General features: G+C 32.3%; 2 long non-coding RNA genes across 2 annotated transcripts in view; one reads left to right on the top strand and one right to left on the bottom strand.

The window, feature by feature from the left end:
- Positions 1-2,259, top strand: part of LOC144852842 (uncharacterized) — a 137,178-nt gene extending 134,919 nt beyond the window's left edge. The window contains exon 4 of the long non-coding RNA XR_013614347.1: positions 2,239-2,259. This is a non-coding gene — a long non-coding RNA (uncharacterized LOC144852842). The remainder of the gene's footprint in view (positions 1-2,238) is intronic.
- Positions 1,311-15,479, bottom strand: LOC144852841 (uncharacterized). The gene is made up of 5 exons (XR_013614346.1): positions 15,343-15,479; positions 13,722-13,790; positions 12,360-12,433; positions 12,056-12,182; positions 1,311-2,245 (listed from the first exon to the last, which is right to left on the bottom strand). It is a non-coding gene; the product is annotated as an uncharacterized LOC144852841 (long non-coding RNA).
- Between the last annotated feature and the right edge of the window lie 39 nt (positions 15,480-15,518).

Below are 15,518 nucleotides of genomic sequence, written 5' to 3'. Positions count from 1 at the left end.
ACCGGTAACTACTCAAAAGTAAAATACAGTATTATTAATCGCACACGTTTTTATCATAAATCATCGGCCTATATCTGACAACCGCGACTATGACAATGCTAAATAAAAATATAAATATGATTCAAATAGTTCGGTTTCAGATTAACTCACATTTAATCCAAAATCGTTCAAGAGGAAATAAGATAGACCAAGGCAATAGTACACTGAGCTCGCCTAACCAAGATTGTCCCTTGATCTTATGTCTGGCTGCGACAACAGTACTGTATTCTTTGCGGCACGCGGTGTATAGGGGGCGTGGAACTAACCATGTCGAAGCCACAGTTAAAACCTTTGATCTCCGGAGCTCAGAATCCTGGTGTTGTATTGCCATGCCTTGGATAGACTTTGAAATTTTCTCCCATGTTTGAAAACGTCGCTCCTCCTCCTAGGCCTACACTCTATTTTATTACAATAGTTTGCAAATCGGTTCAGCCTTTTTTTTTAAAAAAAGCTCTGGATAAGATAAGGGTGGAGCAGGAGGCAATTAAATAAAGAACATAATAGTTCTTAGCTGGAATTTTTGGAGGACTACACATTTTTTTTTTTTTTGTGGTGGTTGGGGGTTAGTCGGAATGCTGGAGTGTTATGTCATCAGGGAAATTGTAATGCTTTTATAAAGTGTTGAAGTTTTTTATTACTATAATTGTTTTTCATTTTTTTGCTATAGATCAGGAAAATAAATTTCCTGTAAATTTATTTGACAAATTGAATCTTGAATGTGTCAAAATATTTAATCCTAATATATTTCATTCATTCAACAGTGGAAAATTACTTCCATTTAGAAATTATGTTTGCTCAAAAACAGATAAAAAAACAATTACAAAGTGTCACATCACTCTTGCTTGGTACACATTTAATATGATTAGCATGATATCATAGCATGACTATCAATTTAAGATAATAAACCAAAATCAAATATTTATTCTATCTAATCTGGTTTCATAAATCACACAAGGAAACAATACTGCTATCTCATGTTTAGTTTCAATTTATTATTTAAAACACACACAATTAATTATTATATTTTCTGATAAAAATCCAATCAAACACATTTGGTCTCTAATCCATATCATTTATATATACAAAAATAAAACAGACAAAGTTCTTGTTTCTGGTCATCATCACTGATTTCACCTACTTCTTTCTTGATATTTAATTTATATATACTGTATATACATATTCTTTCTCACAGATTTCCTCATCTTTATCGTTTAAAATTAAATAATTAAATTTCATTATATCACCGGGCGGTTTAGAATTAATGTTCTGTGCATGCTGTGTTTATATATATATACAGTATATAGGTCTACTACATAAATTGTAATGAAATTCAACACATCCAATAAATGGATACTCTGTGCAAGCTAGTAATAGTTGGCGTGGTTACAGCTGCAGACGACATGCATTTGAAAAAGGCATTATCTATCAACGCACTATGTAATTATAATGACCAATGTATTCTCAGGGCCGGGGCCTTTCATTTTTAATAGACTCATAAACTTGTAGAGTAAATTAATTTAAAATCTATAACATACAGCGTCAAATTTACATTTGGCAGAATACTTAGATTTTGTACAAATAAAAAACATTTTGCAAGGTAGGAGAGACAACATTGGCCATAACAAAAATCCATTTACAATGACAGGATTTGAACCCAAGACCCTATGACAGATAAGCAGGCCACCATAAAATACTTTACTTTCCTTACTGTAGTGATACAAGTTTATTGTATAATTTATAGTTCTCTCAGAAGATATACTTTTTCTGGTTCGAAGGCAGTTGCATCTTAATTCAATCATGGAGGTACGGTATAACTACATGGTTGAATGAAAAGTTTATTACAAGCAGGTCTCATCAATCCAATGTCTAATATATTTTCAATATTAGTGTGTTATTTTACAATATCACCTCCACCACCAAACATAATCATGTAATTGCCGGTTCGAAGGCAGCAGTTGTATCTTAATTGAATCATGGAGGTATAACTGCATGATTGAATGAAAAGTTTATTACAAGCAGGTCTCATCAATCCAATGTCTAACATATTTTAAATATATTTTGTATTAACTGAATAATTTACACTTTAAATGTGCTATTCAACAATATCACCTCTGCCACCAAACATACAGTAATCGTGTAATTGCCGGATATATTTTCTTGGTAGGTAGCCTTGGCAATTCCCGGAACAGGAAGTCCAAGTTTTTTCCTGTAAAAAAAAATATTAATATGAATTCCTTATTAAAGATTCATTAAAATTATTAGATATGTATTTATTATTATTATTATTTATTTTTTTTAACCATATTTATTGAGGGTGATCCATCCAGCAATTGCTGACATACATATACATAAGATGCTCTACATAAACAAAGTCTTATTACAAGTCTTTGGGAGTGGAGTTGTAATTTTGTCCTTAGAAAAAGGTTGTCCCCTGAATAGGTGTGTCCTAAAGGAGGGATTCCACTGTAATTAACATATACCATTTTCAAAATTTGCAAGTTATAAATTAAATATATTAAAATAAAACTTGTTTACATATATCTATTCTTCTCGGTTTTCAAGGACAGTGACAATCACACAATAACGGTCAAACTTCAAATAGAGATAGTAAATATATAAAGTTGATTGTGTTTAGTACAGTAGCGTGCACTTAAATATCACATGTACAAATCATGGGTATACTGTGAACCATATGACATCAATCAACCATATAACTTATAATTGTTAATTATAACTTTATGGAGTAAAGTTCAAAAGATTTCAAACCAGCTGGAGATAAGACAGCATATTTTTAACTAATTGGAGAGGGGGGAAGCATAAATGAAAGAATGACCAGACTTCAACAAATGATGTCATCAGAGTAGCATGGGGTCTAGCTTGTGTGCAAGTGCCACACTTTTAGCATTATACATAGCAGTAGTTTTGCTGTACTCAATATCATGTAGTTTTGTAAAGGTAAAATGGCAATGTATGTATACTCCAACCAGTCAACACAAACCTGTGCAATATATTACTGACATTTAAAAGTGGTTTGTGTAATGTCAGAGGGGAGGGAGCATAAAAAAGAGGGTCTAATTCTCCAAAATGACCAACCCACTGGTGGGACTAAATAAATCACTGTTAGTACTGTTTTAGGTGGAAATTATGAGAAACACAACCAAAAATGATGGTTTCATCTTGTACAGGACTTCCTATTAAATGAAAAGGCTTCATCCACTGTCAATAGACCTACAACAATAAGGCCCACATACAATAATAATTCAGGCCTGCCAAAAGTTAATCCCCACATTTTATGTAAATGTCTCGGATGCGAAACATGGAATAATATGGGGATCTTGCAATTAAAAAGGGTTTGTCTGGAGTCAAAAACCAAGTTTACTCAAAATATCCGACACACTCAAAATGTCCAACACGTGGGACTAAGTCACTGTTGCAAAGGGCCGGAGACCTTGTACTTGTTTTAATTAAAAAGGCTTCATTCACTCACAATACAACATTAGTTAATTACACCTGTGTTATGACAATGGTCAATTTATACTGACCGTTCCTGAAACCATACAAATTAACATTTTATTGTGTTATTACTCTGCTGCCCCTCTGATTTTGATTAATGAACAGTGATTCCAGGCCCGTAGCCAGGGTTTTTTTTTGGGGTTCGGGCGAACCCCCCCTTTTGCGCGAACCCCCCTTTTACCAGCGAACCCCCTCTTGAAAAACAAAGGCCCCACTTGCAAAATCGTGCAATTAATTATCAATTATAGCAGATTTTTTGGTAATTTTACTTCTATTGACTACTAACTTCCATAATACTGTAGTGTACTATAAAATTTCTCTGCATAACTCAGATTTTAGTAGGTAAAAGTGTCTCTGTAAGCTGATTAAAACAACCGAAATTGCTCCGACCGGGGCCCCCTGGCCCCCAGCCTACAGTTGCTCGCTGCTCTCCCAAAATAATTGGTGTAAAGAAAACCCCACTCTGATGCATTCTGGCTACGGGCCTGGATTCAATGTTTAATTTATACAAACTTTGTGCTTGCTTTTTTTTAAAGTCAAGTTTTGAGACCCTAGAAAATTCTGGTTTCAGGAGAGGTTGTGGTCCTCAATAGTTACTTCTAAAGGAAGTTCAGTTTCAGGAAATTATATTTTTTTGGTGCTATTGATTATTTCTTAAATGGTGTCAAGAGATGTCAAAAATAGGCCTAGATCATAATTTTGCTGTCAAATGGGGTTGGACTACTGCTGGGCTTTCAGTTTCAGTTTTATTTCACACAACATATTACACTATATATACATTTGTACTTATAAATAATAATAAATATTTAATAATTTCATTGTGTGTGGAGATTCAATAAGCCATGATGGCTTTAGGTTTGAACTTCCAGATAAAACAAACAATAAATATGGAGAAATAAAAAAAAAAAAAAACAATAAAAAGATATGCACTTTAAATAAGTTCTTCTAAGTGCAAAAAAATAAACCAAAAAAAAAAAAAACTAACTTTACATAATCTAGAAGTTAAAACATAATACTTTTATAGGTAATTTTTGCTTACAACACTTAACCAGCGAAAAAGTTGGTACTAAAGTTAAATCTCCCCAGAGGCCTCATGTCAGTATCACACCACCACTATTAACCAATCAACAGCAGACTTTGAACAATAAAAGTTTAACAATAGTATTTATGACACTTGAAATTATTGCTATTGTGTAGGAAGTTTAATAAGTATGTACATTGAAATACTAGCATGACAATATAGTAGACATCTAGGTACCTTTGATTGTATTCCTATTTGTTGGATGTCAATGTTGGTATTCCAGTAGATAAAAAAGATTTAAACAATTTCTCAAAATGAATTCACTACTACAATAGTAGACATCTAGGTACCTTTTGATTGTCTTCCTATTTGTTGGTATGTCAATGTTGGTCTTCCAGTAGATAAAAAAGATTTAAATAATTTTTCAAAATGAATTCACTCTTATACTTCTTATACCTCTCTATCATCACCTAGCAACATTCTGGAGTTACACAAAACCGGAGCATCAACACCAGTGTTTTGTATGTTGAGCACTGCAAACTCTGGAGTTTTTCGAGGCAATGTGAAAGAGGCCCTTATTTTATTTCATAAAAATGTACAGTAGAAATAAGTGCCTTTAGGTCATGACTGAAGTGTAAATAGCCAATTTATTCATTCCATTTGATATAGGCACACATGCATATACAGACCAGACTTTATTTTCTATGTAAATACGCATCTCGGTTCGTATTAGATATCATATGCCTCAGAATACAATGAAGTAAAAATGTATAACTTGCGTAACACTATCCCTTAGCAACTTATTTGGTATTCATGAGTATTGAGATTTTCTATGTCGGAGATTCCAATATGAATAAGGCTTGAATTACAGTAAATCACATTGGACAAGCTTTTTTTGTGAAAATTTATCACAAAAAAAGCCTTAGTACTTTAAAGATCTTAAAAAAACCTTATTTGTTGGCACTAAGTAATGTTTTGCTAACTGTACATCCCGACTGTGCCTATAAATTTTGGCAAGAAATTTCAAATCATGATCATAAATTTATTTGCTAGTATTTGTTATTTGGCAACCAGTGTCAATACTGTAGTTAGAAGTACCTGTAACAGGATTTATGTATTTGTTCGGCAACCTAAATAACCTGTTCTAGACCCCATACTAAGGGCTGTAATGAAGATGCTATCCTTGCATGGTCCAAGGGGAGCCAAGTTTCTAAAACCTTGCATGGCCCCAAATACAGCCTGGCTTCCAAAGGTTAATTCCCACATTTCGTGTGAATGTCCCGGATTCAACTTTTGTTCAGGTTGTCTGGCACAAAGTGTCAATTTTGACATAAACACTAAATCGCATTTGCACCATAATAGCAGTCGGTTTTTAGGGTCCATGTCAAAAATATTATACCGCAGTACCTACATTTTGTTTACTCTTTAAAATCAGTTTGTATAGCAAGCTTTTTGGGTAATCATTTTATTGCAGTGATTGCTTCATTAACTTCCACTTTGAAACAAGTTACTGCAGTAACTGCAGTAGAATAATGTTGACATGATCCCTTAATAATAATACAATAATGTAAAAAGTGTAATATTAATATTAATTTAAAATACAAAATAGGATACTATAATTTCTCGAGCTGAAGAAACTAATTAGCAATTCCAATATACATCAGTAATATCGATCATTCTAACTTATCTATAATGTAAATGCCCCTGGTTACTAGTATTACCATGGTAACAGTGATGTCAAAGCGTTGAAATTATCTAGCCATTAAAGAGCTCTGTACAGAAATATCTCTACCAGCTTTCAATAATCAATAATTTACAATTCAAAATAAAACGTATTTGCGTCACATTCGTAAAATATTCTAAATGAAAATGTTTTTGAATAAATCAATAATTTAACGGGTGTTACTGTTACTTTTGGAAATCTGCCAATGGTACATATGTTCGTTTTTCAAGTAAATATGTGATAACCATAGTAAGGACTCAAGAACAATACTGAATATATTATGCCAAATATGTTTTGGACCTTGATTTTTTCAAGAGGAGCTTTATACAATAATCAATTTTTATTTGGGAAACGTGTCCATATATTATTATTACAATTAATAAATAAAGCAAACAGACTCACATTGGTAAATTTAATCCTAGTTTCAGCTTTTTAGAATGTGACAGTTTACTGTTAATCACTTGTGCGTGTCTAAAATAATTAGTGCTTTAAATGTAAACAGTACAATTGAATTAAAAAAACATAAATCCCAGTTGTTGTGTGCATCTGCATATCAAGCAAAAGACCAAAGTCGGGTTTCAGTGGGTTGGACATACAACCCAGTTTGTCCAACATACACATACCCTACCCGAATTGTTTTTAAATACAATGCAAAAGATTGGACATTAGGTTGTAGTTCAAAACTTCATCTCACTTTTTAGGCCCCCTTTAACCTCTTTCTCCAATTTCAAATCCTGGATCTCCAGCACTGAGAGCCTCCTTCAGTATCTTCAACAATTAGTTTAGATAAACCCAATAGTCTAGATAAACTCAATTACTCTAATTTGTGTATCTGTATAAGGATGAAATCAATGAATACTAAATTACTTGATGAAATCCAACCTGAGGCAGGTAATCAAAAACAACAAGATAAGAACTAATTGCAATTACAACTATAACGGATGGATGAACAAAAATAATTAATTTAAAAACCTGTATTCATTTCAACTTTAAAAAAAGTTCATTTCAGAGGGATGGCATATCCATTGAATACAAAAAGGAATAGCGTTTGTTCAATGATATAAATGCACCAATTCGATCATCAGTGACTTGTGAAACAGATTTTGTGTTTTCACAAAGTGACAATAATGTTTAGCCTAAACATATAGTTAATCAACAGAATTGTAAATTAAACTACACCTTTTAAAAGCTGAATATAGGCGTGAAAATAAAAAATCTAAATGAAAACTTCTTTAAGATAAAATTATGTTGATATCAACCACATTTTCCATGTTTTTATAAAACCCTTACCCGGTTAGTGTCACTCTGTGACGTCGCTAACGAATTGAATTACAAATTAGAATGTTCTGTAAGGTACTAGGTACCTTTAAAACTAATCAATCCGTTAACACACTGACATTTTCAGTAAGGAAGTTAATTTGATTCATGGAATACAGTACACTGGTACCATCATGTTAGATAATTGAACTTACAACTTTCAATTGAACCCAGTAATAGAATATAATAAAAGAATTCTCGAATTAATTAATGAATAGAAAATATCTTTATGCCCACTGTGGCAAATCAAGAGTGGCTCTTGAATACCCTGTGTCTGGGACCAGCTTCCCAGACCATTGACAGATGCTGCAGTCCTAGAAAGCCCATCAGCCTTCATTAGAAAAGTTCACATTAATTTTGATTCGCTTAACTGTATTTTGTGTCTTTTATGTGTAAACTGACTTTGGGGTTGGGTCATCCGGCTCAGCTACAGTGATTATAGTTCACTGAGGTTGACCCTGGTCTCCCCAATTATATATATATATATATATCATTATATGTATGTATGTATATACTGAAATAGACCGAATAAATAATGAAATAAAAAATCTTTATGCCCACAAGTGTTGCAACTCGCAACAAGTGTAAAATGTCAATTATTGTGTGGTACTTACTTCACTGATGTACTTGGCCAACATTTTCATTAAAATTGGTGATTAGCCATAGACAATTTGGAGTAGGAAACAAAGTGTTGTATTGCGTTTTTGCAGCAATACAGCGTTATTTTGTAGCCTTTGGCTATGCAACACTAGCGAAAACGTACTGGTGGTGCTTGTCCTGTGCTTACTATAATACTATTTGATCAATTATTTTTTTCTTTTCCTTTTAATTTCTTTTATTTGAAGATTGCATTCTGCGAAGTGGGATACCGGACTTACTATTTAACACATTTTGTTTGTAAACATTAAAATTATCAATGGAAATGAAATAGTATCCAATTTACTAGTATTTGTTCAACCTGGTCTACTCTTCACCTGGTTCAACACTTCTACATCCTACAGAAGTTGATAGTCAATATATAACACCATCCACTAACCACTTGTGTGAATGTTTTCCTTTATTTAACACATTTGAAAATGAGTAGCCTAGAAAAGAGCAAGGTCAGGGCTGAAGACCCTACATCCTCCCAAAGATTCTAATCTCTGTTACAACTTCCCCATTGATATTTCACCTTTACATTGCTCAAACCAATCAACTAAACCAATTTGCTCTTCTTTTGATAAATCGACATGTGTTTAATTAAAACATAGATTGTATCTATTTTTGGATGTCATGTGTGTCTGTCTACGTCAATTGATTATAATCAATATTACGAGGCTAAGAAGAACGCGTGGTATTTTCAACACTTGACCAATTTGTATGGTAAATCAATAATTATATTAATTAATTGTACATACAAGAAAGTGTACTAAAATGAATGCATGTCGAGGGATTCAGCTATGGGGTTTTCTTCTTTTCTCTTTTTCTATTTATTTATTAATATAATACCGTAATTATAATTATATTACTTTGTCCCATTCTTGAAATTTGAGATAAATAAAGACTTGACTTTTACTTTTTTGACAACAAGCGATCCAGGGGTACATCAGCAACAGAAAGACTTGTATACTGAAGAGGCCGCACGGTATAAAGAAAAAAAATCATATTTTCAAGATGAAACGCAGGAAGAACATTCCATTTTTGACCAACATAAACCAGCTTTGAACTATATACAGTATGTACCGAATAAGCCTACTGCTGAATGTATATTTTAGTTAACAGGATGTGTATACTGTAACAAGCATGTCTAGCAATAAAAGCTATCATTTTGAAAGTGAAAATGCAGTTTGGCTGTAATAATCCAAATATTTATATTACTCATAATAATAAGTGTAATATTAAACTAACAATACTATATTAGAAGCACACATAAACCAACAACAATTTACTGGTATTAATTTCTAATCTAAATATTGTTTATCAAATCATTATTATCAATAATTCACCAAAAATTTACCATAATTGACCTAGCCCCTAAATTAGGAGAGGGGCGGTGGGGTGTGCATACTTAGATACTAGTAGCGGCCTGTTTCATTGACTGTCATATCTTCCTAAACACTAAGGCCAACCAGTGGCCAACACTACATTCAGACCAACCAACCAATAAAACCAACAGGAAAGAGAGGATATAGTACTGTATACAATTTGTTTGTTTTTGTAATATTTATTCAACCAAGAAGAAAAAAAACCTTTTTCTTTTTTTGGTAAATGTATGTTGCTTTCATTTCTTGATTTCTTGAACTGTTTCTAAATAAATGTTGAATGAATCCTGAATGATATTTAGACAAATAATAATAATACTTTATACACTTCTTAAAAATTGTTAAGGTTTTACATTCAGTAAGTGTATCATCTAATTTAACTGCAGGGAAGGCCATTTTTTTAAAAACTAATAATTACAGTATCATTGCAGTCTTATGAAGGTCACATTATATATGACAGTCACGTCGTTGTAGAATTCTTCAGACTGAACAACCAAATAACACAGTGACAATTGTACTTGAATCTCAACAGATTAAACTTGTATTCAAAACCAAACTAAGTGGCTTTAGCAACAGGATAATGAACGATACTAAAATACAAAGGGATATATTTTCCCGTTGGAAGGTGACGTCTTTGCAATACAATGTTTTGTTTACAATAAAGGCCAAATTGTTCCTTTTATTTTACCCTGACGTCAATTGGTTTGCTGATGAAGGTAAAGTTGCTCTAAACGTGGTGTTAAAGATTAAAATTACAATGGAGGCCAAATTATTTCTTTTATTTGATGTACAGTATGTCAATGTCAAGCGGCTTCTCTAAACAAGAGGTAACACTACCCCCCCCCCTTCTTTTTGACAAGTAAAACTTGTTGATAACCTATTTTTGACAGACTATTACTATTGTAGTGCTCTTCCATTTAAAAACCCTGGCATTTCCCCTGTATGCTGTAATAATAGGCTGTTTGTTTACAATGACTGCCAAATTGTTCCTTTACCTTTAGCCTAATCCCTCTATGATGACAATGAATTATAACTGCTAGTACCTTATAGGATGAATACACAGCTGTAGTCTATAATACTGAATTTAAATAATTGATGGTAATAAATTTTCATAATAAAATGTTATTACTTATTTAGGCAAATTGCCAAAGAAACTATATCTACATTTGAGAACGAAACCAAAACTTTGTCCTCCATTCTCCTAAATACACGAACGACCGGTAATTGTACCGTTTTGAGCTGGGCAACCTTTTACCCTAACATTTGGTTATGTTAGGACAACAAGTGCAAAAAAATTGCATTTTATGCCAATTTCTTTGCCATGAATTTGTGGCAAATTTCGTATCAGTAATTTGTTTATATTCAGGTCATCATTAACTAGATGGTACCCATCTATTTGACAGGTATAATACTAGGTTATTTTCTTTCTGGTTTAAACATTATTCGTAATAAATATTTAATAATTTGTTGCATATTGCATGTCAAATCTGAGAAGGCATAAGTAATTTATTTTATTCATCACAGACGAATTCTATAAATAGATTAACTCATCGGAAAAAAATCATGGGAAATCAAAGTAGGGCCTATTGAGCTATATGACAGGATTTGAGCTTAGTGCCCATAATTTGTAAGCAAGTATGTTAACCACCAAGCTACCATTTTTTTAAACAAGGGACGCTGACATACAAATTTAGTAGTCTGCCAATTTGATTTTAGCTGTCAATGTGAGAGCATGCACTCTTTCCATGCATGCCTCACCCCTTCCCTGGCTACATTGCCGTACCAGTCCATTAACTTAACTTTACTAACTTGTGTGTTACTAATTAACATATAAATTAATCTTTTTTTTTTTTACAGATTTCAATCTATAAATTAATATGAAACAACACATTGACAATATTAAGAATGTCCTTGAGAATGAAAGTAAAAATAGCAATTTAAGTAAGTAAAAAATGATTTATTCATACGGTAACAAAATTAATCTTGTTTTTCACAACAGAATTATCTGGAAACATCCTCACAATATGAATAATGTTAGATTTGAGAATCTAATAAAACTACATACACAACAATTACATACATAACAGGGAAGAAATGCCTATGTTTTTTGGGAGGGGCGGTTTCAAAATTGAAGTGTACTGTACGATACAATAAGATTTCTAAAGTTCCTCATTATTTTGGTGGTAAAAAGATACAAAGTATGGAAAGAAAATTGTAAATTAAGTTGACTACAGTGAGAAAAACAATACTCATGGTCTGCGTGCATGGCCAGGCCCATTCACACTGTTTTGGAGGTGTTAGGCTTATGTCAGTTTATCCAGGTAAGCTCGGCAAGAAGTAGCTGTCATGTGGGAACGTGCACCACCTGCATGTCCCTTCCCATCACCCCTCCCCTTGATCTTCTCCTGACTCTTTACTGACCTGCATATATGACAAATGACACGAGTACCTCCTAAGCAACACCGAAATCCGCAGATGGTGAAATTCCCACCATGGCCAAGATGTTTCCATAATTGGAGGTTTGTTCGGAATGTATATCGCCACCTGTCTGTAAAAAATATGTTGTTACCTAATTACGAAGGAAGATAATTAGTTTTAGAAGAATTCGATAACATGAGTAAGTGATTAAATATAACATTGATGATATGATTAAAAGAATATTATGAGTAGGCTTACATCTTAAAGCAAGTTCAGTATTATAATCTAAAAATAACATAGTACATACCTTGATTAAAAACAAACACAATCCATTAAGAGCTTCGTTACCATTGTAACCACCATGAATTATTACTCTGTCACCTGGCAACCGACAACAAACATATCAATTAAAAAATAGCACAAACAAATTTATTAATTAAAGCTATTTTTCAAAAGTGAAGAACACTTAAAACTTATTTCACTTAGTACTAATCTTCAACATGTTATCTTAATTAATGTTAAAGTAACACATGAAATTAATAACATTTACATATGGAACCATAATAGCCCATTGCTGTACTGTACAGTATCTATATAATTTGTACAGATCTTAGGCAAATTATGTAATGCAACAGTGTCACATATGTATCACATGTGATGCCTGTATCTAACCTTAAATAATGCAGTGCATAAAACATGTGATGCACATTAAACTGTATTATAGAATTTGCCTATGAAACTGGACATGTAACATTGCCATATGTGGAGATACAGTACAGAGAATAAGGTAACCATTCTAATACAGTACAAGAGTGAAAATGATACCAAACCAGATAATTATTAATATAATATATAATTATTTTTAATTATGCAAATTTCCAAGAATTACTAACTGTATTAAAATTTGCTTGTGTGTATTCATTTTATTTCTGTTTTTAGCATTATTCTTAATAAATATTGAATAGTTTGGAATTGCATGTGAAGTCTTATAAACCATAAATAATGTATTTTATTCATTACAGAAGACTTCCTAAATAGGAATAGGAATCTCGTCTGAAAAAAAAAATCATGAACAATTCAAATACTATGACAGGATTTGAACCTAGGATTGTTAAGCAGGCCACCAAGCCACAGTGCCACTCTATTAATTTAGGAATATGAAGATAGGAACTAGCAACAGCATAATAAATTAGTTATTATTTATAAGTTTTTGTAATATGCAATTTTGTTGAAATATGCATTGTAATTATAACCATGAAATTTAATAAAGACAGAAATGAATGTTGAAATCACAACCATATTTCCTTTTCAAAAATAGAATCTGTAAGTCATGTGAAATAAGGAAGTGACTGATAAAAAAAAACAATGTTATTAGTTAACTTCTGTCTGTCTAAATCTTTCTCAACTCTACTCAAAGACTTTTTGTGAGAAGAATCAAGGAGCAATAGAACCTCCTATTAAGGGGACACCTTCACAGAGGCATTTGACAACCCAGTGGCTTGAACAGAGATTGTTCCCTTTTCTTGCAAAAACCAGACCACTTTATTTCTTGTGGCTACATCACTGTTCAGTGATAGTAAGAATGGTACTTTGAAACACTGAAGAGAGCAACACAACTATTTACTGTACTTTGATATGATATAAAATTCAATGTAATAAGACTTCTTACTTAGATCTTGGGAAGATTATAAAAGACATGAGCACATTCAAACCACCAATCACAGTTTCAGGACAGTGTCTGTAAAAAACAATTAAATGTACTGTGCATTGGTTCTTGAATAACTTATCATAAAACAATCATATCATAATGCAGTTATCAAACAATTTGTGCTCAAATGATTTTGTGATTTTGTTTATCTATACAGTAGATTTGGAAAACACACAAGGGGAAATATAACTTTAACACTAAGCCAACCCACTATCCAGGAGACGAGTTGTCCCTGTTCTACTTTATTGGTTTTTTCACTTCCTTTGCATCTTTTCTTGTTCTATTTCTAGTCTCAATCGGAAAAAAACATGTTTGTACATTTTGATACAATTGTATGGTATCGCCATTCTTTCTCTAAATCTACTATATTAAGCTCTCATCATAATATACCCCTCAGTGTTGGTGCATTCACTATATAAATAGTTCACACAAAATGTTTGTATGACAATGACAATTTCTTTTATTTTCTTTGTACATAACAAATTTAAAAATGACAATAACAAATAAAAATATGTACAAGTATATGTTTGTTTGCACACAATAACTCTTCCTCAATGTTTTTTTTTAAATCTATTATTGCATACAGTATAACTTTTATAACAACAGACCACTATTATTTTCAGGTAAATGCATTTTTGCAGTCACAAAAGTGTTTTGATCAGTTTTCGAGTGCTAAATCAATTTAACAAGTTGACTCAACTTTTTCATCTAGTGCTTTGGTCTCAATGGAAGCTATATTAGTTCTCAAAGGCTACGATTCTTTTATCGTTTATTAATAATAATTTGTTGAGCTGGTTTTATGGGTTGTCAACAAACTCGTTAATTTTTAGGAACGTCACTCTTAATTTGATTTATGAAGTCATAATTAATATTCATCGAAACATTCATTATTTACAAGGATCCTGATGTTGCATTTTTTTGCCAGTCATTATTAATGGCTCATATAATTTCTTTTTTTTCCTGAAAATATAAAAGCAGTTTTTGCAACAACAGAGGGCAGTACAATACATAATATACACAACAGAGAATAAAATATGACTTCATCTTGATGGTACAGACTACTACAGGTTTGGTAGGCTCCAGTCAGCGCTCCACTCCACTTCTTCAAGTGCGGTAATATAGTATATGTGATGAGTGAGCAATAATAATAAAATATAGTATAATAAATATTTTGGGATATGCACAGGAGGGATATGCATAGTATTACTCTAGTAGTAGCATGCCTAACTAAGTACTACTACTACTAACTAGTACTACTACGGCATATAGAGTAACTAAAGTAGTAATATCTACTAGTAATACTACTATTGTACTACTACTACTACTGTAATGTACTATATAGTAGGCCTCCCTACTACTAGCTAGAGGCTTTGGTTAGGTAGGCCTTACTAATAAATAGTACTAACTATCTCTACTACACCATCATATAGGGGCCTACTCCACCACACACAGACAGTAGAGTAGTCTAAGGCTAAGCCTAAAATAAATAAATTATAAATAATCATAGTAGTTTACTTTGACGTGGTATAGACCCTATATATAAATATTATTATGTACACATATTTATAATCAAATCAATTACTTTAATTTAAAGTACGTATACTTAGTGCTATATATATTACACCGCCTGAAGTGGCCTGTTTCGCGCGGTTTTTTTACGTTACTACCGAGGCGCCCTCTATAATAATTTCATAGATTTCACGGTCCATTGCATACACCACGTTTTTGATTTTAATGTTTATTTTGTAGTGTAGGTTT

The sequence above is a fragment of the Antedon bifida genome, chromosome 9 (assembly GCF_963402885.1).
Source record: "Antedon bifida chromosome 9, ecAntBifi1.1, whole genome shotgun sequence".
Lineage (NCBI taxonomy): Eukaryota > Metazoa > Echinodermata > Crinoidea > Comatulida > Antedonidae > Antedon > Antedon bifida.
The sequence above is the reverse complement of the archived record's forward strand: the minus strand, read 5'-3'. Positions and strand labels throughout refer to the sequence as shown.